The sequence below is a fragment of the Puma concolor genome, chromosome A3 (assembly GCF_028749965.1).
Source record: "Puma concolor isolate L17-30 chromosome A3, mPumCon1.1.hap2, whole genome shotgun sequence".
Lineage (NCBI taxonomy): Eukaryota > Metazoa > Chordata > Mammalia > Carnivora > Felidae > Puma > Puma concolor.
This window is the reverse complement of record NC_141669.1, coordinates 86,135,313-86,160,057: the sequence shown is the minus strand read 5'-3', so window position 1 is coordinate 86,160,057 and position 24,745 is coordinate 86,135,313. Positions and strand designations below refer to the sequence as shown.

Below are 24,745 nucleotides of genomic sequence, written 5' to 3'. Positions count from 1 at the left end.
GTGCGCCAGGCGTCCGCTCCGCCTTTCGCGGCCGGCCGGGGTGCTGGGAGAGATCTTGCGGAGGGGACACTCCTGGGGGCGGTAGGAGCGAAAGGGACGTCCGCAGAGGAGACGACTGGCGTTTGACGCCTTGCAAGAAGAGAGGGGAAAACCAAGTTCCCAGAGAGGGTCACGATTGGTCGCGCTTCTTGTGACGTCCAATGGCAGAGGCCAAAGGGATTCCAAGGGCAGTCTCGCGGGAAAGAGGCGAGGCAGCCTGACGTCCGTTACCCGAAGTATAGCTCTGGTCGCCTCTGAAATTGTCTTAGTTTCTCTTTTTGACCTCTTTGTCCCCTGATCCTCTTCCAATATGATGTAAGGCCAGAGACTTTAATTCCTTGTAACCCCATGGCCTCCCACATAGTAGGCGCTCAAGTATTCCCCGAAATAATAATACTCCGAACTGACCTCGCATATGAAAATAACGAAACCGCAGGTGACAGACAACAGCTAAACATTTGTTAGACATTTACGATGTGCCAGGTACTGGATTTTACATGGATAATCTTGCTCCTCAGAACACCACGATGAGGTGTATGTTATTAGAATGCTTATTTTCCAGGTGAGGAAACGGTAATTTGCTCAAGATCAGAGAATGAGGAAGTAGCAACACTGACAAGTACATTTTCTCTGCACTAATTTCTCTACACTTATGTATATTATTATACATTTGCTCTGCACAAATGACAAGTACATTTTCTCTGTACTTACAACTACAATGAAGGAACAGTTTTAGTTTAAATAGATTGATTATTGCAGGTTCAAATATGATCTAAACCTTGATAATTCAAGACATCTTTTCTACTTCTTTCATCTTTTGTGGAAGAGATACATGTTCCAAAACATTAGGCACATCTAACACTTAAACTTGCAGGCATGTTGTAAATGCTTATTCTAAATACTCTATGATGTATCATTTTATTGGAAATTATTGCAGTAAAAAATGTGACCAAATCTGAGGATGTTAAAAGATAAACCTTGAAAAAGTTGGGAAATAAATGAGGTGCCAGCTTAAAAAGATAAGGTAAAGCTGAAAGTTGTTTTGCAATTTTTCTTAATCATTTATGTATATGATACTTCCGTCTAGAAACTGAATTTCAGAGCTGGGCAGAAACTTAAACGTTAGCCCAGTCCTTTCATATTAGTGATGAGGAAGCTGATCTAAATGAAAGACATTTAAGATGACTTGCCCAAAATGGAACAGAGTTTAGACCCGAGTTGAGGCAGGCATTTGGATGTTCTAATTTGGAGTTAAGTGCATTAACTTCATGGTATTAGGATCATGGTATTTTATAACCAAAATCTGAATACATTTCCTTTTTTTAAAATATTTTGTAAAAACTATTTTTAGAGACAGAGGGAGAGTGCATGAGCAGGGGACGGGCTGAGAGAGACGGAGACACAGAATCCAAAGCAGGCTCCAGGCTCTGGGCTGTCAGCACAGAGCCCGACACGGGGCTCGAACCCACGAACTGTGAGATCATGACCTAAGCCAAAGTCGGAGGCTCAACCGACTAAGCCACCCAGGCACCCCTACGTTTCCCTAACAATAGTGAAATTAGTGTGACTGGTATCCCCATTTCCTTCACCGGAAAGCACATTGTTTTAATGGCAAAAGCAGTTGTCTTGGAAGGAACGCGGCCTTGAAAACTAGAACTTAGTTCAGATTTTGTTCTGCTGCAAAACGAGACGTTGGGTGAGTTACTCAAGTCTCTCAGCCTCAGTCTTATCAGAAACAAATGCTGTGCTAACATCTGTGAAGAATTATCAAAGGAGTACAGATTATATAACACACTTGGCACAGAGCAGGGTACTCATTAACTGGTAGCTGGTTTTTAGAAAGTATTCGACCATAATTATGAGGCAGTCTAGCAAATTGGACAAAGGGAAGGCTTTGGAGTGGCTCAGACTTGGGTTCTAGCCTGGCTTCAGCACTCACCTAGGACAGATATTCCATGTCTTTCCGCTGCAGTGTCCTCACCTGTAAAATGGAAATTGTAAGGCCACCCCACATTGTGCTGAGATTGGAGCTAGAGTCTGTAAAGTGCCTCCTCTGTAGCCACTACCTGGAGATTTGTTGTAGCCTATTGACTGTCAGCGAAGGAGGCATGTGGCATGATGGTGGTGTAGGTGGGGAAAAAATTGAGTTTAAGAGTCTGAAAATGTGATTATAGGTTCTTCCTGGGCTCTTTCTCCCTGTGGTTTGCTGAACCAATCACCTAACCCAAAGCCTCAAGCTTTTAATCAGCAAAAGTGTTTTGCAGGAGGTAAGATCTGTTCTTTTCTCTCCCTCTCTGTTTTTCCTAATTTCCCAGTACTTCTCTGCTTTAAAAATAATCTGTTAAGATAATTCCAGTTGCCTCGGAATCAAAAATCTCTAGAGGGAGTGTCCCCTGGGGCAGAAATAAAACCATCAGGATTCAGAGTGGAGGAAGTAGAATCAGATTCTAACAGTCCCCAAAGGAAGGAGAGACTATTTGGTAAAGCCTGCCACACTCCATCCTGGGCAGAGCCTGGGAGAGTGGAGCCTCGGAGAATTTGTGGTCAGGTGACTGTGCTTTAATCTGAGTCTCTGATGTAGGAAGTCGGGGTAGGGGAGAATTAGCATTTCTGACAAGTTCTGATGTGATGTTTTCAATATGTCCAGGCTGAAGAGCCACCTCACAGAGATTTCTGCCTCATCCCAGAACAAGAAAACCCAGACATTCCCTGACCCTCAAGCCAGGCCTGTCAATACGGAAGCCATAAAACTGAAAACCAAATATCCCAGTGGACAAAGAACATCTCCCAAGTCCCCGTGATGCTAGGACTTGACATCTCTTGCTTCCCCTGTGGGCACTTCAGAAATTCCCCAACCTGATTAACACAGCCCTGGGAAAGGGAGAGGGCCTCAGTTGATAAGATTATTGTCACTGCAGCTGAGTGAGGGCTTGAAAAAGAAAGAAAGCTCAGTTACAGAAAACCTTCTATTTGTTACCTATTTGAGTTTGTAGACTGAAGTTCATTCCTGCTATGCTGTTACCTGTGAGTGCGAACTAGTAGCCACTAGTTTTTAAGTTCAGTAATATAAGAATTTTCCCTTTACTCAAAGATCATAGTGCTTTATTCTTTAACATTTTTACTTGGTGCCTATAGTTGACAAGAACAAACTTGAGGGAAATCAACAAACACTTCCCTGCCTGGCATCATCACCTCACTGGGTTATGATTTCTTCTGGGACAAGGTCCATACATTTCCTTTGAATCTCTTACCTGGTCATTAGCACACACGATGCCTGCACTTAGTAGGTACTCAGTAAATGTTGAATGAATGGGTCATGAACAAAATATGGACTGAAAACTTTGGGTGTTGATTCTTCTTGTTGGTAGTGTAATATTTAAGACACTTAGGTTCCAGGGGCACCTGGGTGGCTCAGTTGGTTGAGCGTGCAACTTCAGCCCAGGTCATGATCTCCTGGTTTGTGAGTTCAAGCTCCACATCGGACTCCCTGCTGTCAGCACAGAGCCTGCTTCAGATCCTTTGTCCCTGTCTCTCTGTCCCTCCCACGCTTGCACTGTCTCAAAAATAAATAAAACCTTAAAAAAGAAATAAGATACTTATGTTCCAAATATTTTAGTTGTCAAAAATATATTTGAGCACAAATAAAATTAGGGAGCTTCAAAGTGAATGTAACAATTTAAAGAATACTTCACATTTTGACCTGTGTTTTTGTAGGTATTTAAAACCCCAGTTTTGCTTTGAATTTCAAATAACTACCTTCAGTACCACAATAATAATGACTATAGTTTTATTGTCACTTCTTATTCCTTTTACGATCAGATCATAATTAAGATGCGTTTGCATACTTAAACTACTCATCTCATAGGTCACCCCTTCATGAGCTCCTTGAAACAGTGTTTCATTTTTGGGTTCTCTCCTGTCACCCAACTTCTAGAACACATTATTTTTTGCATTAGGGGCTGTTTAGGTGGGTATTTCTTCCACATGTTCTACTAACTCAGGGTTTCTCAAAATTGAGAGAGTATTAGAGTGACCTGGAGAGCTTATGAAAAACAGTTTGCTGGGCCCTGTCCTGCAGTTTCTGATTTAGGAATTTTGGAGTAGGGACCCAAGAATTTGCATTTGCAGGTTTGGAGATGATGTGGGTACCGTTGAGTATCGACCATACTTTATAAACCATCGCACTAAATTAAGCTGCTTGAGGGTGGGGGCTGTGCCTTTTTCATTCCAGGATCCCCTGCAGCTTCTACCATAGTACCTGCCACACAGGAGTTGCTCAAGAAATAGCTGACTTGAATAATAGTTCAAAAAGTTTGTTGTACTGAATCTAGATTATAGGTATATGAATGTATGTGCACGTATCCTTAAATGAGCTGATACATAGTGTAGTGAGCTCTGTCTGCTAAAATAAAAACAAAAATCATTATTGTAACCTTTCTTTGCTTAACTTCATCTTCTAAAATGATACCCAAACATTCAAGAGGTGTACGCAGCAAGTCTGCTTATAAATGAGAGCAACAGAATCTTTGCAGTAAGAGCCTCTTTTAAAAATAACGTAATTTGTTAATATTGAGCATCAGGAATTAAAAAAAACTTTTTTTAATGTTTATTTTTGAGAGAGAGAGAGAGAGAGAGAGAGAGAGAGAGAGAGAGAGAGAGAGAATGAGCGGGGGAGGGGCAGAGATGGAGGGAGACACAGAATCCGAAGCAGGCTCCAGGCTCTGAGCGGTCAGCACAGAGCCTAAGGCGGGTCTTGAACCCAGCCCCGAGCACCAGGAATTTTCAAAATTGGTTGAGTGCTTCCCACATGCAGACAGACACAGCAAGAACATGGTAGCCACATTAGTTGCCCTCAGGAGCTTATAGCCAGTGAGGAAGTAAGGAACCCAGAGGAAGTGTGAGGAGGTGTAATAGGGGATATTAAATTTGGGGAGTAGCTGGGAACTATGAAAGGAGTCAGTTGTATCTATTCAACTCTTAATTGTCATTAATCTGTTAGATTTCATCTTTTGTATATTCTATGAAATACGCCTAACGTGTTTGGTATGGGCCCTAGGGATATTTACTAAATATTAATAAATGAGGTTAATAATTCCTTTGCAAAACTTACGACTTTGATATTTCTTCTTCAGTGTAACCAATCAAAACAACATGAGGAACTTAGAATTAGTCTGATGCAGATACTTGCACACTTATGAAACAGCTATTTATATCCAGGTATCTGTCATATGTGAAACGGACTTTTCAGAAAGTTCCAGAGCAAATGTTATTAGACGGAATAATGTGCGCATGTGGAGCTTGCCATTTTAAGAATCCTATGGTAAACCTTTCATAAAGGAAATAATTATTTCGGAATTGCCCTTTCCCCCTTTTTTGTTAATACACGTTTTCACTTCTACATCGAGGCAGAACATAGGGGTTCCATAAACTGCTCAATCAATAGAATTTAATTTTGTATATACGAACGTTCACTATGTTGTTGAATTTTGGGTTCTTATGCCCGCTCTACTCTTACTACCATGGAATTTGGGACAAATCATTCCGTTTTCTTCGCCTCAGGCAACTCATCTATAAAATGGAGAAATTTGGGGCACCTGGGTGGCTCAGTCGGTTAAGCGTCCGACTTCAGCTCAGGTCACGATCTCGCGGTCCATGAGTTCGAGCCCCACGTCGGGCTCTGGGCTGATGGCTCAGAGCCTGGAGCCTGCTTCCGATTCTGTGTCTCCCTCTCTCTCTGCCCCTCCCCCGTTCATGCTCTGTCTCTCTCTGTCTCAAAAATAAATAAACGTTAAAAAAAAAAATTAAAATGGAGAAATTAACAGTGCCCACTTTATAAGGATATGGCAAGGCTTAAATGAGGTCATTGCTGTTAGGCCAGTATCTGGCAGTCAGGAGATAGCACCTCTGCAGCTAGTTTTGTGCAGCTCTCTGTACGATGGTAGATTAAAATGGAGAAGCACAAATTCTAGGCCCAGCTGGGTCAGTGATTAGCTGACGACCACTCACGTTTTCTTCATGGGCCTGGGCAAAATGAGACTGGGCTGCATTTGCTCTGATGCCTTCCTGCTCCTGGGTTACCCTGGCTGCCGGCCTCCTTAGACTTGAATCCGTCCCTTCACTGCTGCTTGCCCTTGAAGTGCACTTGCTGGCCACAGCTCTACACTTCTGGGGAACCCGTTCCCCATCTGGACATGGGTACCACTGAGCAGAACAAGCACTGTTTGGGGTTGGGGCATGTGTGTGGCCATGAACTCACAAGGGAAAGGTGAAGGACAGGTCGCAGAACATTGCTTCTTTATTTCCTTCACTTAACTTTATTGCGGGGTCATTTGTTCCCCTTTGAAAAAGAAGAATCCAGTATTTGCCTCCCGGTTCAGGATAACATCTTTGTTTTACAATCCCTGGGAGGCCAGAAGAAAGCTGAGGCCACAGGTCACTGGTGGGTTCTAAAGTCAGAGAAAATCACTGAGAAAATGTGCCTTTTATATGCTAATAATTGAACGCTGACAAATCTGGAGGGAGCTTCCTTATTCATCTTAAAATTGGATTGTATATGTTGAAAAGAGAGGTTCATGGATTCATGGTACCCAGGATACTTCATTGTGGCTGGAAGAGCTGATGGACTTTGCTAAAAAGATTGGGTAAAATAGACCCAGGACTCCTTTTTAAAATAAATACCTCATGCAAATATACTGCTCTCTCTAGGGATTCCTTTTCGGCCCCAGGGGCCCTGTATTAACTGTGGGCTCGGGGTGGGCAGCGCAGGCCCAACGGGACATTTCAGCCCCACAGGGAACACCACCAGCCAGTCAACTCAAGCCCAACTTTGTCAGATGATAGCGTGGTCAGGCCTTTCCTAGGACTCCTTGATTGATTGCTTCATTCATTCATTCAGCAGGATTTCCCGAGAGCCTACAGTCCGCCCAGCGCCGTGTCGGTGTCCGACATTGAGCGGTGAGCAAATCAGGCAAGGCCTGGGTTTTCCTGAAGCTCTGCGTGCCGGTGGGGGAGGAGAAAATACATTAACAACAGTCCCGGGCCAGCATTTGTGGAGCACCCGCTCTGTGCCAGGCAGTGTTCTAAGCGCTTTACACGAATTAACTCCTCTGACCCTGCGCACCACCCCGAGGCAGGAGCCGTTGTGATCCCGGCAGGTTGGAAGAAACTGAGGCCCAGGGGGGCGGTCCCACGTGGGCGTCGCGCGCCGAGCCGGGTAGCTCCAGGCCCGGGGGCGGATGGGCGGCGGGGGGCCGCAGACCAGGCTGGAAGGCGCGGGGACTGCCGCGCTCCCGCCCTCTGCCGGCGCCGGGCGGCCGCCCCACGTGACGGGAAGCGGCGGCGGCGGCGGGGCCGGGCCAGCCCAGGAGCGGCGGGCCGGGAGCGGGCGGCGGGCGGCACGGGGCCCCAGGCCCCAGGGTCTGCGCGGGACGGCGGAGGCCGACGGGCGCTGCGCCGGTGAGTGCGGAGGGAGACGGCAGGGCCGGGCGCGGGGTGTGGCGGAGCGCGCGCGGAGCGGGGTGGGCTGGAGGGCGGGGGCCTTGCGGGGGGGGGGGGGGGCAGCTAGGTGGTGCCTGGCGGGGGGGCGCGAGCCGGCAGAGGGGTGTTGTGTGTGTGTGTGTGTGCGCGCGCGCGTGTGCGGGGAGCAGGTGTGCAGGCTTGGGGGGCCGGGGGCTTGTTGGGGTGAGCAGGTGTGCACGTGCGTGTGGGCTGGGGCAGGTGTGCCCAAGCGTGGGGTCAAGGGGTGTGGATGGTGTGGGGTGTGCGTGTGTTTGGGGTAGGGACAGATCGAAAAGGACTCAGTCCCGGGTTTGGGGTAGGCTTTCGGTTTTCCGAGGGGAGGAGCCCAGGACTCCACCCCGGCGCCCCAAGCCCCGCCACCCGGTGTAAGGAATGGTTTTGTCGCTTTAATAGATGTTTCCTGGAGCTCTTGGGATTTGAGAGTTCAAATTCCGGGTCACGTTCGGGCCTGAATTTTTGCCCCGCAGTGGGAGACTGGGCAGGGGTGTGTCGGGGAGGAGGGAAGAGACACAGGTGCTGGAAGGTGCCATCCCTGTGGGAGTTTTCCTTTCCATTGCTGTCTGGAGGTGCAGGTTGAAGTTGGGTTCTCCGCCAGCCTCCTGTGCGTTATATGGGGACGACTTTCAAGACAGAAGCTGTGGTCTTCAGTTGTGTGCACCTGTCATTCCTTCTGTCCAGGGCCTGTTGGGGGACCCTGAGAAAGCCCCCCAGGGTAGTCGCCCTGGGGATTCTATCTGGCTGCTGGAAATGGGGGTTCCTACAGTGCTTTTTATTGCTAATGGACTGTGTTGGGCGCTGGGGTCAAAACGTGTCCCATCAGGATTTAATCCTGGATGAAGTGCTTGTGGGTAGGCACCTGTCCATCCATAGTGAGGGCAGGCGGCTGCCATTGTGATTCTAGTGACACGTTAAGACACTGACAGAAGTGGGTGAGGAGGGTCCTAGGGCAGTGTGAGCTGGCCAACCCGGAGTCAGAACCAGAATGGAGGTCGTGGAGGGGCCTGCCAGTGCCCCCTGCTCCCTCCTGGTGGACTTGCTTCTCTCTGCTGCTCAGCTGGAAGCTCCCAGAGCTGGGGTCAGATAGGAAGGAACTTCTGGCTGGCTGCTTCCTTTGCTTTTCTCCTTCCATTTCTGCTAGCCGGGCAGATTCAGCAGTCATTGAAGTGGCCTCTTTGATGTGTGGCACCAGGAAGAGTACTGACCAGAATCCCCTGGAACTTGTCTACAACTAGCCTTCCCCGGCTCTAGTTCCTCTCTGAAATGGGGACAGAGCTGCTCCATGATGGTAATGAGTATGGAGCTGCCGCTGCCCTGCGCCTGCCGCTTCCTAACTGTGAGCCTTGGACAATTTACTGGATGTTCTGCGTCTCGATTTCGTCAATCAAAATAGTGGTAATATTGGAAAGCTTGCATGCGTTCTGACAAGAAAATGTGCGTTTGGCACAGGGCCTGGCACTTAGTAGGTGCTCGATAAATTATTAAGAAATATAAATAAGGATCTGGAGCTGTAGGTCTCTCAGCTCTGAAAAGCAGTGGTTTTATGCTCTAAGAAATTGTCAACCCAATGAGTATTGTACTCCGGGTTAGGCTCCTTGTGGGTTCTGAATTCCCAGTTTTGCTGTACACATCACAGGATACGTTTTACAAAGAAATCGGATGAGAGGTGTGCCCCTCGCCTTCGAGTCCTCTGCCTTTCCTCCTCTACTCATGACCATGAATGGCAGCCCTGTGGTCTGACAATCGGCGGGGATCTTGTCCAACCACCACGAGCTCCTGGGCTGCTTCAGCCTCACCTGACCCTCCAGCCACAGCAGCTTGGAACAGGGCATCTTCCTCTAGTTGACAAGTTTTAAAAGCACAGAGCTCATTATTCTAAAAATGCTACATTTTCTAGGCCTGATTCGCGGCTAGCATTTGTAGTCAGGGAGAAAGAAAAAAAAAAGTAGCTACTATGGCTTCTTCATGCTAATATTAAACATTTGTGATCCTTTAAGAAAACTTGAGCGAATTTTCCTTATTGGCTTAAGCATCTTCAACTTGGTCTGAATCCAGTCCTCATTAGAAATACATTAAAGTAATCATTGGTGGTGGCCAGGTGTTTGGATACTGCTGGAATAATTTGGCCGGGAGTTTACAACTCATCTCCTCTGTGGCAAACCTGACCCGTTTTTCTTTATTAAAAAACGCGTGGCTACTAAATGAATGTAGAAGTAACGAGTTAATTTGGGGCTGCCCCAGACGAGCTTGGGTGCTTCGTGCAAAAGAACAGGCACACTCATTGAGCATTTTGTGAAATCTTGCAGAATTGAGAGCAAGATCTAGTCTCAATAGTCCACCACTGTTGAGTAAATTGAAGACTCAGGAAAATAAGGTATGTGAAAGAGACCAATTGCCTAGCTTCCAGCAGGTGCTTGGTAATTCTTTATGGCTGTTTAAAGGTATTGAGGAAGTGCTCTAAAGGAGATGCCCTTGAGACCCATACTCCCACTCTGGTCCTCTTCCCCCCACCTTCCCCTCCCAAATCCCTTCAGTTATAACTGTTGATGGTAGGACATATACGTGTATACGTATACACACACACACCACGTGTATGCACAATGGTGTGTGTGTGTAACTGCATACATAGATACCTATATGTTTGTAGTATATATATATGTATACTATATATATATATATATATAGTATATATATATGTATATACCATATAGGGCGTGTGGGTGTATGTGGTATATATAAGTAGTTATGTATATGTATACTTTTGTATGTTACGTTTACACGTATCTAAATAATTTTGATTAGTATTGCCAAGGAAAAGGATACCAACTATGAATAGTTACATATAGGTATGTGCCAGGATAATATCAAGGTGACAAGTTAGATGTTAGACCTTAGCTGTGTTTTTTGTTTTTTTGTTTGTTTCTCCTTTTGTCAGGTACACTTTTGGGTCACTGGAGCAGGTTTACTGTGCTGTAGCTAGTCCTACGCTATCTCTGTCACACGAGTGCAAAGATAACATGAAATGGTTGTCAGGTAGTGTCCTAACCGATAGCAGGAAACATTGTGGCACAAATCAGTAAATTTGCTGTTGATTCCTGGCAGATTTCACGTTTGAGTCATTCAGCAGATGGCCATGAGAACTTGGTGAAGAATTCAGGGGCCAGCATGAGGTGCCGTTGCAGAAGAACAATTTACGTCACACGAACACATACCCTGTTTTGATAAGATTACTAGGTTAGTGGAGAAAAGTGTAAAGATATCATATCTGTGTCTGAAATGTAGCAAGGCAGTGCTGAGACTGAACCCCATTTGGTAGGAGTCAGTTATTTGTGACAAAAGTTGTTTAGGGGGCCGTAGAGCAGGCGCCCGTCCTCAGTCCAGACATGGAGCAGTCATTACCCCTGGGCAGGCTGTGTGCACGGTGCTTCTGGGTGTGGGCTCTTGAGTTGAGCTGCCTGGGTTGGAATCAGCTCTCCATGGTCGTTTAACCTTTCTAAGCCTGTTTGCTCTCCTGCAGAATGGAATAACGATAGTACTTGCCTGTAGGCTCCTTGTGAGTATGGAGATAGCACTTGATACAGAGTCTGGCACCCAGTGCGCATTCTGGAAGTCTTCTCTCCCCTACACTACTCGCCTACAGTACTGTTATTAATACCCTTCCTCCAGAGGAGCTTGAGAATAGTACAGAGTAAGTATGTAGTCCAGTCCAAATTCCTATTTTTACAAGGACGCATTGGGCCCAGAGGTTTTAAGATCGTCAGCAGGTGCCCAAGCCATGAGAGCTCAGGATCCCCAGATTAACACTGAGAATGCCTGCCTTGGATCAGGCTTGCCTTACCACTGTTCGCTGGGTTAGCCCTGGAGTCTCAGTTCTTACAGAGGGCATTGGAAGGTTACATTTCTGCTCTTTTCCAGCTCTGCTGACCCAAAGCCCTACTGTTCTCTATCAGAGTCCTTCGCCTGCCTGCTTCTCCTGAAGCTCATAGGATATCAGATTTTGGACCCAGTGGGAATCAGCTCACATTTACCCCAGTTCTGAACTTGTCTATGGGAAGAAGTACTTCAAATGAGCAAAGGTCCAAAACTCTCCTTTTTGAAATGTATTCTCAGGACAAAACCAAACCAAAACAAAACTTAATTTGTAGGTATTATTCCATACCTGTCATTTTAAGCTAGGACACCAAACTTGAGAAAAATCGTTTCCAAAAGTAACTCCGTAAAACAACTGGTAAAATCGCCCCAGTAGCCTGAGGCACGCGGGGCATTCTGCTGGAGTGCTGGCCATTGTGTGCTCCTTTTGGTCCTGTTTGGTTACAGACACTCAAGAGCATTCTGAGCGTCTCCTTTCCTGCTAGAAAAAGGACATTCTTGGAGGTCTCTCATTCTCTGTTAGATTAAGGCAAGATAATAAACCAATAAACTGGGATTACATTTGTCTTTTCAACTTCCTGTTTTGAAGGTGACTCTGGGCTTACTGAAGAGGGAGAAAATAGTACAGATCTCACATGCACCCTTCCCCAACTTCCACTTTTGTTAGCACCTTGTGTGATCATGGTACAGTGATCAAAACTGGTATGTTAACATCAGTGCTATTAACCAAACTACACGCTCTACTTATGTTCAGTTTTTCCCCTGACATCTGTTTTCTGTTCCATGGTCCTGCTTCTGATCCCATTTCCCCACATTGCATTTAGTTGTCATGTCTCCTTGGTCTCAGTCTTCATTTTTTATGACCTTAACACTCTCAAAGTGTCAGGGATTTTGTAGACTGTCCCTCAGTGTGGGCTTGTTGGTGTTGTCTCACGCTTAGGTTGCAGTGATAGATGTTTGTGTAGAATGCCACAGTGGTGACGTGCCTCAATTACATTTTGACCTAATGTTGGGATGCACTCCATGTTTCCACCTCCCACCCCCGAAACAGCAGGAGAAACTATGCTGAAACTTTACTGGATCCCTCACACTCTGCCCAGGCTCCAGTACACGATTCCCCTTGCCCGTGTCCCTTGTGAGCCAGGACAGAAATGTCTTCTTTGTCCCCATCGTGCCTCTCTTGCTTCTACATGTACAGTCCCCTGATTACCCTGTTATATTCCTTGAGGATTTTGGGGAGATTGTCAGAGGAGCCAATTTGCAGTTTAAAAAACAAAAATGTCAAGATTTCTTTTCATTAAAAAATTGTTGTACGTAAGCAATGAATCATGGGAATCTATTCCTGAAGCCGAGAGCCCACTGTATACACTGTCTGTTAGCTAACTTGACAATAAATTATATTAAAAAAATAAAAAATAAGTAAATAAAGTCATTGTCAAGGAGCCTTCGAGCCCTATCAAAGCTCATCTGACTCTAGAGTGGTCAGTAAGATAAGTCATATATTTTTCTTGATCTCAATTGTAGTTAGAGTCAATTTATATCCCAAGAAGAATGCTGATTGGCCCACAAGGCTACCAAAATTCATCTTTCAGGTGTGAACTAAAGTTTGGAGACACCGGTGTGTTTTAATTGAACGTCTTACGTCTGCGGACTAAAGGCGATTGTCAGCGCCCATAGGAATTGGGGGTGTTTAGCACTTTATTTTTAGTGGGGGACTTCAATTAACATTTTATTTTGCCAGTTCAGCAATAAGAAAGCATCTGAAGGTAGCTTGCAGTGGAAGAACTTTGGCTAGCAAGATTTGCCTTTTCCCACCCAAGAGAGACTTTTTCAGTCTGTGACTTGGCTGTTCATTCGTTCAGGAACATAACATAGGAAATCGACGTTTCCAGGCCAGAGGAGAAGTGAGTGTCCAGTCCCACCTACCTGCTCTGCCTGATGGCCACGATGAGTGTGGGGTGGGAGGGAGGAGGATGGGCGGGTCAGGGTTGGTGTTCAGTGCCACCAGGTACAGAGACAGAGGCTGGACACTGAACAGCAGGTCCCAAGCCACTGCCCACACTTTCTGCTTTAGGTAGCAAGCTGACCCGAGTGGGGCTGGCACCAGCACGTGCCCTCCACCCACCCGAGTCCATCTTTTAATGTTTCTGGCTGGCCCAGTCCAGGCATCAGGTCAGCCTCCATGGCTGGGACCAAGAAAATGGGCCTCTGCACTGGCTTCTAACTTTTCCCACCTGAAATATCCCTCAGGACCAGCCTGAAACATCACAGGAATCAGGCAGAGTGTTTTGCTGTGTTGCAGAGCACTCCCTTCTGGACCCTTCCTCCCCTCCACGATGCTGTGCTGTCAGCTCTGCCCTCTGCACTTCCACTGTCTCTCCTGATCACAGGGGACCAACGTCATAACCCGTTGACATGGAGCTGAAAACAGCTGATGAAGCCTGGAAGGCTCTGTGTTCTCTCCCACCCCCTCTCCAAGAGTGTGAGAATGGATGATGGCTTTGCTTACTCCCTTCTAGGTTTGGGTTTTAGAGCTGATTTTTTTTTATTTTTTGCAGATTTTTCCCCTGTAATAGGTATCGGCTATAGCCTATGGCTTCACAGTTTTAATAAGTATGTTTACCTAGGATGAGTGAGAAATTTCTTAAGAAACATTCCCCCCCCCCCCCGTAAAAGGAAAGACCTTTATTAAAATGGCAAAATACAAACTTTTTATAAGTTCTTGTTTTTTATAGAAATACTGCAAATCACAGGGATATTCAGGAAAGCAGGCACACTTCGACCTGATGCCTGAATTCCTGTGGTCAGCCAGTGAAGGGCTGCGGGTAAGTCTGCAGTCCCCCCATGCACATGTCCGACACCAACTTGACCTTCGTATTACTTCTTTGAATGTGTGCAAATGACTAGATTTGGCCAATGGGAATGAGGCAGTGTTTTCCACTTTACGGATTATTATGTTGTTAAATTCAAACAAACCATTGTAGTTAATGATAACTATTTTCTGACTAATGGTTTCAGTCCCTTGGAAAGGTACCCAGAGAGTAGTTTGGGCTCAGGATCCCTCTTCACAACTGGTTGGTTTGTAGAGCACCTTGGACACTCGCAGCAGCTAGCGGACTCAAGAATTCAGAACCGAGGGGCGCCTGGGTGGCACAGTCGGTTAAGCGTCCGACTTCAGCCAGGTCATGATCTCGCGGTCCATGAGTTCGAGCCCCGCGTCGGGCTCTGGGCTGATGGCTCAGAGCCTGGAGCCTGCTTCCGATTCTGTGTCTCCCTCTCTCTCTGCCCCTCCCCCGTTCATGCTCTGTCTCTCTCTGTCCCGAAAATAAAAAAAAAAAAAAAAAAAAAGAATTCAGAACCGAATGTAGCTACATAATAATAAAACAAGAGACTAATGTGGATAATAGGAAGAGGTTAATAGCTATAACTTTATACATAAGAGCGGAAAGGTTGGCTGGAGTTGGATTTTTAAGGGCTGCTTATCTTATGCTGAGTTTGGAGTTCACGTTTCAGGCAGTGGTATACTCTGTGAAGTGTTTCAAGGACAGTATAGTGATGTTTTAGGCATGAGATCCACGTCCCTGCCCTTCCTCATGTATGACGTCAAACCTGCCCTGACTTCGGCCCAAACATAAGGATGACCGCTGGATCTCTGTTCGCTCACGATGGACCATCAGACACTCAAAAGAAATTAATATGAATTGAGAAAAATAGCAAATCTGAGTTTAGGTAGAGTGTCCTTTTTATTCAACGTTTATTTATTTTTGGGACAGAGAGAGACAGAGCCTGAACGGGTGAGGGGCAGAGAGAGAGGGAGACACAGAATCGGAAACAGGCTCCAGGCTCTGAGCCATCAGCCCAGAGCCCGACGCGGGGCTCGAACTCGCGGACCGCGAGATCGTGACCTGGCTGAAGTCGGACGCTTAACCGACTGCGCCACCCAGGCGCCCCTAGAGTGTCCTTTTTAAAATGTAGAGGAAGAATTAATCCTTAGCTTGTTCATAGGAAAGCATCTCCTGTTAAAAGGCTGTCATACACGTTGGTGAGTTTTTGAGTTTAGTGATGACTCCTTGGGGCACATTTAGCTGCACTCAAGAGTTTGCTTCATTTTCAAGTGTGGACGTCACCCTCCAATGTGAGATTTTTTTTTTTTTTTTTTTTTTTTTGTAGACGCACAGGATACCGTCACCACCTTAAGGCTGTACTCCTGTTCTGTGCACATTCTGTGACCGGAGATAACAGAGCGTCATTCTTTTGGCTCAAGAATAATAATTACTGGAAAAGATCTGATCTTAGCAAGTGTCCCTTTGTCATGGCCTTGTGGCAGAATGTATTTCCTTCTTTCTTTCTGTCAGGGGTCTCTATATGTGTTTTTTTTTTTTGTTTGTTTGTTTTTTTAATCTTGTATTGTGGGACCTACAAGCCACTCTCTACATCTAGATGATCTGCTTCAAACCTGGCTTTTATTCCACGCTTATTCTTTCTGTTTGACTTTTTTTATTTTTTTTTTTTATTTTTAAAAAAAAAATTTTTTTTTTTCAACGTTTATTTATTTTTGGGACAGAGAGAGACAGCATGAACGGGGGAGGGGCAGAGAGAGAGGGAGACACAGAATCGGAAACAGGCTCCAGGCTCCGAGCCATCAGCCCAGAGCCCGACACGGGGCTCGAACTCACGGACCGCGAGATCGTGACCTGGCTGAAGTCGGACGCTCAACCGACTGCGCCACCCAGGCGCCCCTCTGTTTGACTTTTTAAAACGAGGCCTGGCCTTGGTGAGACTTAGTGCAGAGAAAAAGAAAAGGGGAATGAGGCAGTTAGTAATACCAGCCTTCAACCAGTTGAAAAATAAGAGTGGAGTTACAGTTGACCCTTGAAAAGCACAGGTTTGAACTACACCGTTCCACTTACGCTCAGATGGTTTCCCACAAATACAGTGCCGTAGTGTAAATGTGTTTCGTCTTCCTTATGATTTTCTTAGTAACATTTTCTTTTCTCTAGCCTACTTGATTGTAAGAATCCAGTATATAACACGTATACCATACAAAATATGTGTTCACCTGCTGAGTATGTTATCTGTAAGCCTTCCTTCCGGTCACCAGTAGGCTGCTAGTAATTCAGTTTTGTGGGGAGTCAAAAGTTCCACATGGATTTTGGGTTGTGCTGGCACGGGGGGGGGGGGGGCGGGTAGCACCTGGGTTATTCAAGCGTCAGCTGTACTTGTATGAAAACTGAGGCTAGGGAGAGGTCCAGAAGGTAAGAGGCTGGCCTCTTGGAAGTTGGAACCCCAGAAGGTGCAAATACCAACCCTGTCCAGGGCATTTACCTTCTTGGGCATTCCATAACATGTTAGTATTTTCCTCTGCCTTCTAAGAATCCAGGGGGATTTGTGGAAAATACCTGATAGGTTGCCCTCGATTGAACTTTGTAAATATGGGTACAGTAAAGTAAGCACTGGGTTTAGATGAACCGAGAAACTGTAAGTAAACCACTTACATCTGTGATAAATGTTTTCATTGGTGCCATTTTAAACAAGGAACATGCATGCTGTGAATCTTACCGAATTTATTAAGCTGAGGTTCTGTATCTATTTCCACAGTAAGCTGGTTTGAGGCAATCAGAATTTTAGTGTGTGTGTGTGTGTGTGTGTGTGTGTGTGTGTGTGTGTGTGTATACACATGTAATTTAATTATTAATAACCTTAAAGAAATAGTTACAGTCTGGATTAAGATATAGGGAGTAATAATAAAAGCAACCTCAGCGTAAGAAACAGAACATCATTAATACCTTTGAAACCCAGCCTATCCTAATTTTCCATGCAGCCTCCCTAGATTTGTGTTTATCATTCCCTTACGTTGCTTTATAGTCTGACTATGTAGGGCTGAGACCCTAAACATTTTATTAGATGGATGGTCAGGTTTTTGAGTCATACAGAGCCTTGTCTATCATTCAGTGTAGAGTGTTCGGCGACTTGCCCTTGAGCTTGAGATCGACGTCTGTGGGTAGCTGCACCTCTGGCTGTCCAGCTGTTGAGTATTCCACCCTGTCCAGGGAATGTGAGTAGTTCCCAGCTTCCCTCTCAAAGAAGATTGCAGCCCAACGTTCTTGCTTATGGTGTGGTAAACATAAATTCTGTAGGGCATATGCCTAAAAGTAGAGTCCCCGTCTTACTCCCAATGTCAAGGGCTTCTGCATAATGCCAGAATGGTCTTGCCAGTTTAGAAGCTTCCACCAGCCACGTAGAGAGTGATTGCTCCGTGTTCTTGCAAGCAGCTGCTGTCATCGGATATCAAATGTTCTGTCAGTTTCATGGGTATAAAATGAAGTCTCATGGTAGTTATAATTTGCAACTCCAGATGATGAATCCGGTTGAGCATTCTTTCATGTCTGTTGACCATGTTTCCTCTTCTGTGAGACGCTTGTTCACGTGTCTTGCCCACTCGTCTATGAGATTGCTGTTACTTTCTTTCTGTAGGAGTTCCCTGTATCATCCAGGGATCTTTTATTATCAGATATGTGACATCAGGGTCTTTTCCCATCTTAATTCCTCACTTTGTTTGGGGTGTCTTTTGAAGAACACAGGTTTTACATTTTAATGCGAACAAACTTTTTTCCTGGGGTTTCTGCTTTTTTTTAGATCTTTTTAAAAAAATATTTATTTATTATTATTATTATTTTTTTGAGAGAGAGAGAGAGAGAGAGAGAGAGAGAGACAGAGTATGAGCAGGGGAGGGGCAGAGAGAGAGGGAGACCCAGAATCTGAAGCAGGCTCCAGGCTCCGAGCTGTCAGCACAGAGCCTGACGCGGGGCTTCAAATCAACGAACTGTGAGATCATGACCTGAGTGGAAGTCAGTCGCTTAACTGACTGAGTAGCCCAGCCGCCCCTTTTTAGATCTTATTTTAGAAATTCTTCCCTACCCCAAGATCAGAAACATATTGTTTTCCATATTTACCTCTCAAAGTTTTAAAGATCTATACCTAAGTATCTTAATCCATCTGGAATAATTTCAATACATGGTATACGATAGGAATCTAGTTGTTTTTTTTTTTTTTCCCTTCTTTGTGGATATCCAGCTATCCTGCACTGATCACTGAACACGTATAGACTCTATATACACCCCATGATATACAGTGCCTCTCTTGTCATAGTTCATGGTTCCGTATGGGCACGTATGCGCACGTCAGTTTCTGGCACCCAGACTTGTTCTCTTAGGCTTGCCTCATACCAGTACCCTGTTATCTTAATAGCCATAGCTTTACATTACATTTTGTCTGTTGAGTCAGGTCTCCTTACATATCTTTTCCAGAAGTGTCTTGCTTTTTTTTGCCCTTCCTCTGCCATATGAATTTTATAATCTGCTTTTTGAGTTACACACACACACACACACACACACACACACCTGTGAGAATTTTTACTGGAATTGCATACACAGACCCTAAGTGTACAGCTCAGTGAATTTTAACAAATGTATATACCTGTGTAACCGATGCCCCAAACAACATCTTGAGTATTTCTGTCACCCCGGAAAGTTTCCTTGTGTCCCTTTCCATCTGGTCACCCCTTTCTCTCCAAGGTAAACACTGTTCTGATTTCTGTCGCTAGAGATGAGTTTTGCCTACTTTTGAACTTCATATAAATGAAAACATACGGTATGTGTATACTTTTTTTGTTTCATTTGTGTTGTTACCTAGCAGTTGTTTATTCCTTTTTACTTCCAAGTTGTGTGGACACCCCACATAGAAATGGGTACAAATGGGTGAAACTGAGTTGTTTCCTGTTTGGTGCTATTATGAATAAAGCTACTATGCACATTCTCATAAAAGTCTTTTTGCAGATACTGATAGATACTCAAGAGAACTGGAAACCTTCAGAGTAATATTGTGGAATAACAGGATAAATGCATGTTTAACTTTATAAAAAACTCACCTGATTTCAACGTGATGGCACCATTTTGTTTGTTTGTTTTTTAACTGAAGTATATTGACACACAATATTATATTAGTTTTAGGTGTGCAACATAATGATTTCACAATTCTTTAATTCGGTACATTACTCAGTGCTCACCATGACAAGTGTGGTCACCATCTGTCACCATGCAACGTTATTACAATATTATTGGCTGTATTCCCTATGCTGTACTTCCTCATCCCTTGACTAATGTATTTTGTAAATGGAAGTTTGTACCTCTTAATCCTCATCACCTTTTTCGCCCATCCCCCCCAATCCCCTTCCCTCTAGCAACCACCAGTTTGTTTCACAGTTCTGTCTCTGTGTTTTGTGTTTTGGGGAGGGTTGCTTTTGTTCTCTGGTTCCACATGTAAGTGAAATCACATGGTATTCGTCTTTCTCTGTCTGACTTATTTCACTAAGCATAATACCCTCTAGGTCCGTCCATGTTGTCACAAATGGCAAGATATCATTTCTTACAGCTGACTAATAATATTCCATTACATATTGTATATAATATATATAAAGGACATTTCTAAAATTTTAGTAATTCTAATAGATTTGTGAGTTTCCATGTAAACAATGATAGCATCTATAAATATTTATAGTGTTGTGTCTTTGTTTTCAGTTTTTTACAACTGTTCCTTTTTAACTGGCAAAGACTCCATGCACAGTGTTGAGTAGAGATGGTGCATTAGTTTGCTGGGCCTGTCGTAACCAAGGACCATAGACTGGGTGGCTTAAACAACATACATTAGGGGCACCTGAGTGGCTCAGTTGGTTGAGTGTCCGACTTCGCATCAGGTCATGATCTCACAGTTTGTGGGTTCGAGCCCCACATCGGGCTCCGTGCCGACAGCTCACAGCCTGGAGCCTGCTTCGGATTCTGTGTCTCCCTCTCTGTCCCTCCCCTGCTCACATTTTGTCTCTCTCTCTCTGTCAAAAATAAATAAACATTAAAAAAAATTTAAAAAAATAAACAACATACATTTATTGCCTCACAGTTTTGGAAGGTAGAAAAGTCTGAGGTCCGGGTGTCTGAGGGCTCTGAGAGACACTATGCTGCAGGCCCTTTCGCCTGTTTCTGGTAGCTCCAGGCGTTCCTGGGCTTATACGTGGCCACCTTCTCCCTGTGTTTTCACGTGTCTTTCCGCTATGTGTGTCCGTTTTGCGTCCGGATTTCCTGTTTATAATGACACCTGTCACATTGTATTAGGGCTCCCCCTAATGACCTCATCTTAACTTGATCATCTGCAAGGACCCTGTTTCCACATAAGGTCCTGTTTGCAAGTAATGGGAGTTAGGACTTTAACATATTTGGGGCGATGTAATCTACCCCAAACAGATGGTAATAGTCTTGTTCCTTGTTCTATGCTTTTTGCCTTTATTTTGGAAATGTGAATTAAACCAACAGATTTTATTACCTTAAGCCAATATCACATGCCATCTTATTCATACTGTGTGTGTATTCGGTGTGCTAATATTTAATACTTTAGCATGTTGATTTATAAGTGAGAAGGATTAGGATTTTCTTTCTTCCCACGTCCTTATCTGGTTTGGATATTACAGTTCTACTTTATACTGGCTTATAAAATGAAGTGGGATATGTGCCCCCTCCACCCCCCCCTTTTTTTAATTCTCCAGAAGATTTATTATTTAACATTGGTATTATCTGATTCCTAAATGTTTGGTAGAACTTGCTAAGAGAGCCATATGGACACGGTGCTTGCTTTATGGGACAGACAGTGTGCATGAAAGCAGAACGCAGCCGGTACTCTTGCATTGCATATGAACTCATCCGAATCAACTCTCCTGGGCTTCCAGAAGCCTGTCTACCTGTTGTCACGGGTCTTAAGTCAAAAACACGGAAAACATTTCTGAGGCTTATGAGTCTCTGCTGCCCAGCTCAGTATGTAGCAGAAAGAATGGGATTGTCACTCTTGAGCTGAGGTTTAAGAAGCCTAAAGAATCCGAGGCAAGATGCTAAAGCAGGAAGGCCCTTCACCAGTGGCTACAGTCATGAGCTAAAAGACAATTTTCTGTGTACACCTGCACAAGAAAATTAGTATTTTTCCACTAGTGTTTATAAGGATGCTCGCTTGGATTCTGATGTCACCCGTGGCGTGTGTATGCCCTCAGTTTGGTGGAAAGTCATTGCTAATGTTTTAATTTTGTTCATTTGGTCATTACATATTGCTTTGCACTGTTACATGCTTCTTTTCCTCGTCCTTCTTCCTTAATAAGATGGGGATACTCCTGGAAAATGGAAGAGTGCCTTTTTGCTGTTGTTGTACACTGAGAAGTGTTTGTTGCATATATAATGGTATCTGTATTTAAACTGTTGCCCATGAATGTACTAATACTTTTAAGTCTCTTTCCCTCACCAGGTCTGTACTGTGCAGTTTTGAAAAAAATATTAAAAAGTTGATCTTTCGGGGTGCCTAGATGGCTCAGTTGGTTAAGCGTCCAACTTCGGCTCAGGTCATGATCTCGCGGTCCGTGAGTTCAAACCCTGCGTTGGGCTCTGTGCTGATAGCTCAGAGCCTGGAGCCTGCTTTGGATTCTGTGTCTCCCTCTCTCTGCTCCTCCCCTGCTTGTACTCTCTCTTTCTGTCTCTCTCAAAAAATAAATAAACCTTAAAAAACAAGTTGATCTTTCTTTTTTTTTTTTTTTTTTTTTTTTTTTTTTTTTTTTTCAACATTTATTTATTTTGGGACAGAGAGAGACAGAGCATGAATGGGGGAGGGGCAGAGAGAGAGGGAGACACAGAATCGGAAACAGGCTCCAGGCTCTGAGCCATCAGCCATCAGCCCAGAGCCTGACGCGGGGCTCGAACTCACGGACCGCGAGATCGTGACCTGGCTGAAGTCGGACGCTCAACCGACTGCGCCACCCAGGCGCCCCTGATCTTTCAATTAATAACCATTCTTTTAAGGTGACATTCTGTCAGAAAGTTGAAATTTCAAGTCCGTGTGAGATCACATAATAAAGTGTGAATTAAAATCTCTCTGACTTCAACCCCAGCAAGTTGGACTTAATGATAATAAGGAGAAGCATGGCCTATAGTTTATGTTTTCATGATTTCTATTTAAAAAATTTTTTTTTCAACGTTTATTTATTTTTGGGACAGAGAGAGACAGAGCATGAACGGGGGAGGGGCAGAGAGAGAGGGAGACACAGAATCGGAAACAGGCTCCAGGCCCTGAGCCATCAGCCCAGAGCCTGACGCGGGGCTCGAACTCCCGGACCGCGAGATCGTGACCTGGCTGAAGTCGGACGCTCAACCGACTGCGCCACCCAGGCGCCCCCCCCATGATTTCTATTTTTAAGTGAGTTTATCCTGTGAGAGCATGGAGAAAACTTCCCTGCTGCATAAAGGAATAAACCACTTGTAAGTATTAGAATGTTACTTTCTCAGCTTTCAGTAAACCCCCATGTGATTCTGTTTCAGCAGCTGTGAAGTTCATAATACAGTGTGGCTGATAATCAGGAAGCTGTGCATTGGTTCTCCAGGACTTATTTATCCCCTAGTTCCAAGTTTGTGCCCTAAACAACGTCTCCCCAGTTCCCCCACCCCCAGCGTCTGCTAAGAACCATTTAACTCTCTGTTTATGAGTTTGGCTTTTTTAGATTCCACATACAAGTGAGATTGTGCAGTATTTGTCTTTCTCTTTCTGAGTGATCTCACTTAGCGTGATGCCGTCTAGATCCAACCGTGTTGTTACAAATGGCAGGATTACTTTCTTTTTCGTGGATGAATAATATTCCATTGTATATACATACACCACACTTTCTTTGTCCATTCCTCAGTTGAAAGATTTTCCTGGCCTGTGAGGGGTAAGTCCCAAATCCCTCAATAGCCTAATGGGGTTCCTTTGAAGGTTACTGTGCTTTTTCCCCTGGCTGCTTTTAGAGTCCTTCCTCTCGTCCTTAAGTTTTGACAGTTTCATTTGTAATGTGTCTTTTTGCATTAATCCCTGGATAGCCTAATGGGGTTCCTTTGAAGGTTACAGTGCTTTTTCCCCTGTCTGCTTTTAGAGTTCTTCCTTTCGTCCTTAAGTTTTGACAGTTTCATTTGTAATGTGTCTTTTTTTATTGAGATAATAGGGTGATCTGTTTGCTTTGTGACGTCGGATGTCCCAATCTCTCCCCAGGCTTGGGAAATCCTCAGCTATTATTTCTTTAAATAATTTTGTGCTCCTTCCTCTCTCTCTTTCTGAAACTCCAGGTTTTCCAGTATTTGTTCTTTTGAAGGAATCCTATTGATCACTTAGGCTTTCTTCACTCTTCATTCTCTCCTCCTTGTCCTCCCCTAACTGGGTTGTTTGAGAATCCTCACCTCTAGCCCACGTTTTCTGGCCTCCGTCCTCCTTACTGCAGATGCTCTGTTGCATTTTTCTTTTTAGAGAGAGAGAGAAAGCACATGGTCAAGTGGGGGAGAGGGCAGAGGGAGAAAGAGAGAATCTTAAGCAGGGTCCATGCTCAGCTCAGAGCTAGTTGCAGGGCTTAATCCTATGACCCTGGGATCGTGACCTGAGCCGAGAGTCAGATGCTCAACCGACTGAACCACCCAGGCACACCGCCCCCCGCCCACCCATTGCATTTTTCATTTTACTCACCGAGCTCTTCAGCAGCAGAATTTCTGTTGGGTTCTTTTTTAATGATTTCCAACACCCACCAAGGGGCCTTTGTGCATGGACGTGTAATTTGTTACTGAAAAAAGGGGGCTAAAAGGAGGAACATCTTAGCCACCATGATGCTGACATCAGTCTCCCGCTTCTTAGAAACTACATTTAATGTTTTTTAAAGGCCTGTTGTAGGGAACTTTAGCAAGACTTGAGGAGCTGTAGTTACCAGGTAGTGAAACACTATTGCATTTCTTCAATACTGTAAAACCGTGACTTTTTAATAAACCAGATGCTTTTCTTACAGCTCTGCCTCTCCCCTGCCTCCTTCTCTGCCCACCCAGTAGTTAGACTAAATATGAGGTGTGTGTTTGTTTTCCTGTATTCTTCACCACAGATGTGTTTAGTTCATTCCTTGTGCTAAGTGAAGACAGGCTAGGATTATGTATGGACACTACAGCTTCAAAGAGTTACATCGAGGAACTTGCTTCTGAGTGCCTGAGGCCTGTTTCCCATTCCTTCTGCAAAGGGAAAGGTACAATTCACAGTTTAAACAGTAGAATCGCTCTATCTTGCCATTTTATTTATTTATTTATTTATTTATTTATTTATTTATTTATTTATTTATATGTTTACTTTTGAGAGATAGAGACAGCGTGGGAGCGGGTGGGGGGGGTGGGGCAGAGAGCGAGGGAGACACAGAATCGAAAGCAAGCGCCAGGCTCCGAGCTCTCAGCACAGAACCCGA

The 24,745-nt window shown here is 44.7% G+C and overlaps 1 protein-coding gene and 1 long non-coding RNA gene across 5 annotated transcripts in view; both read left to right on the top strand.

Moving 5' to 3' along the window:
• Positions 1 to 12: 12 nt before the first annotated feature.
• Positions 13 to 5,148, top strand: LOC147582581 (uncharacterized). Of its 3 annotated transcripts, none has more exons than XR_015249313.1 (3): positions 13 to 354; positions 2,214 to 2,306; positions 2,687 to 5,148. It is a non-coding gene; the product is annotated as an uncharacterized LOC147582581 (long non-coding RNA). The 3 variants fall into 3 exon arrangements; XR_015249315.1 differs by having other exon boundaries at positions 13 to 522; XR_015249314.1 differs by having other exon boundaries at positions 13 to 601.
• Positions 5,149 to 7,169: 2,021 nt separating this feature from the next.
• Positions 7,170 to 24,745, top strand: part of TGFBRAP1 (transforming growth factor beta receptor associated protein 1) — a 62,266-nt gene continuing 44,690 nt past the window's right edge. The window contains exon 1 of one of the 2 annotated variants that reach the window (XM_086701447.1): positions 7,170 to 7,193. The gene's annotated coding sequence lies outside the window, so the exon portion shown is untranslated. Of the gene's footprint in view, positions 7,194 to 7,352; positions 7,495 to 24,745 lie in introns of those variants that run through there. The other variant, XM_025932253.2, reaches the window with a different exon arrangement.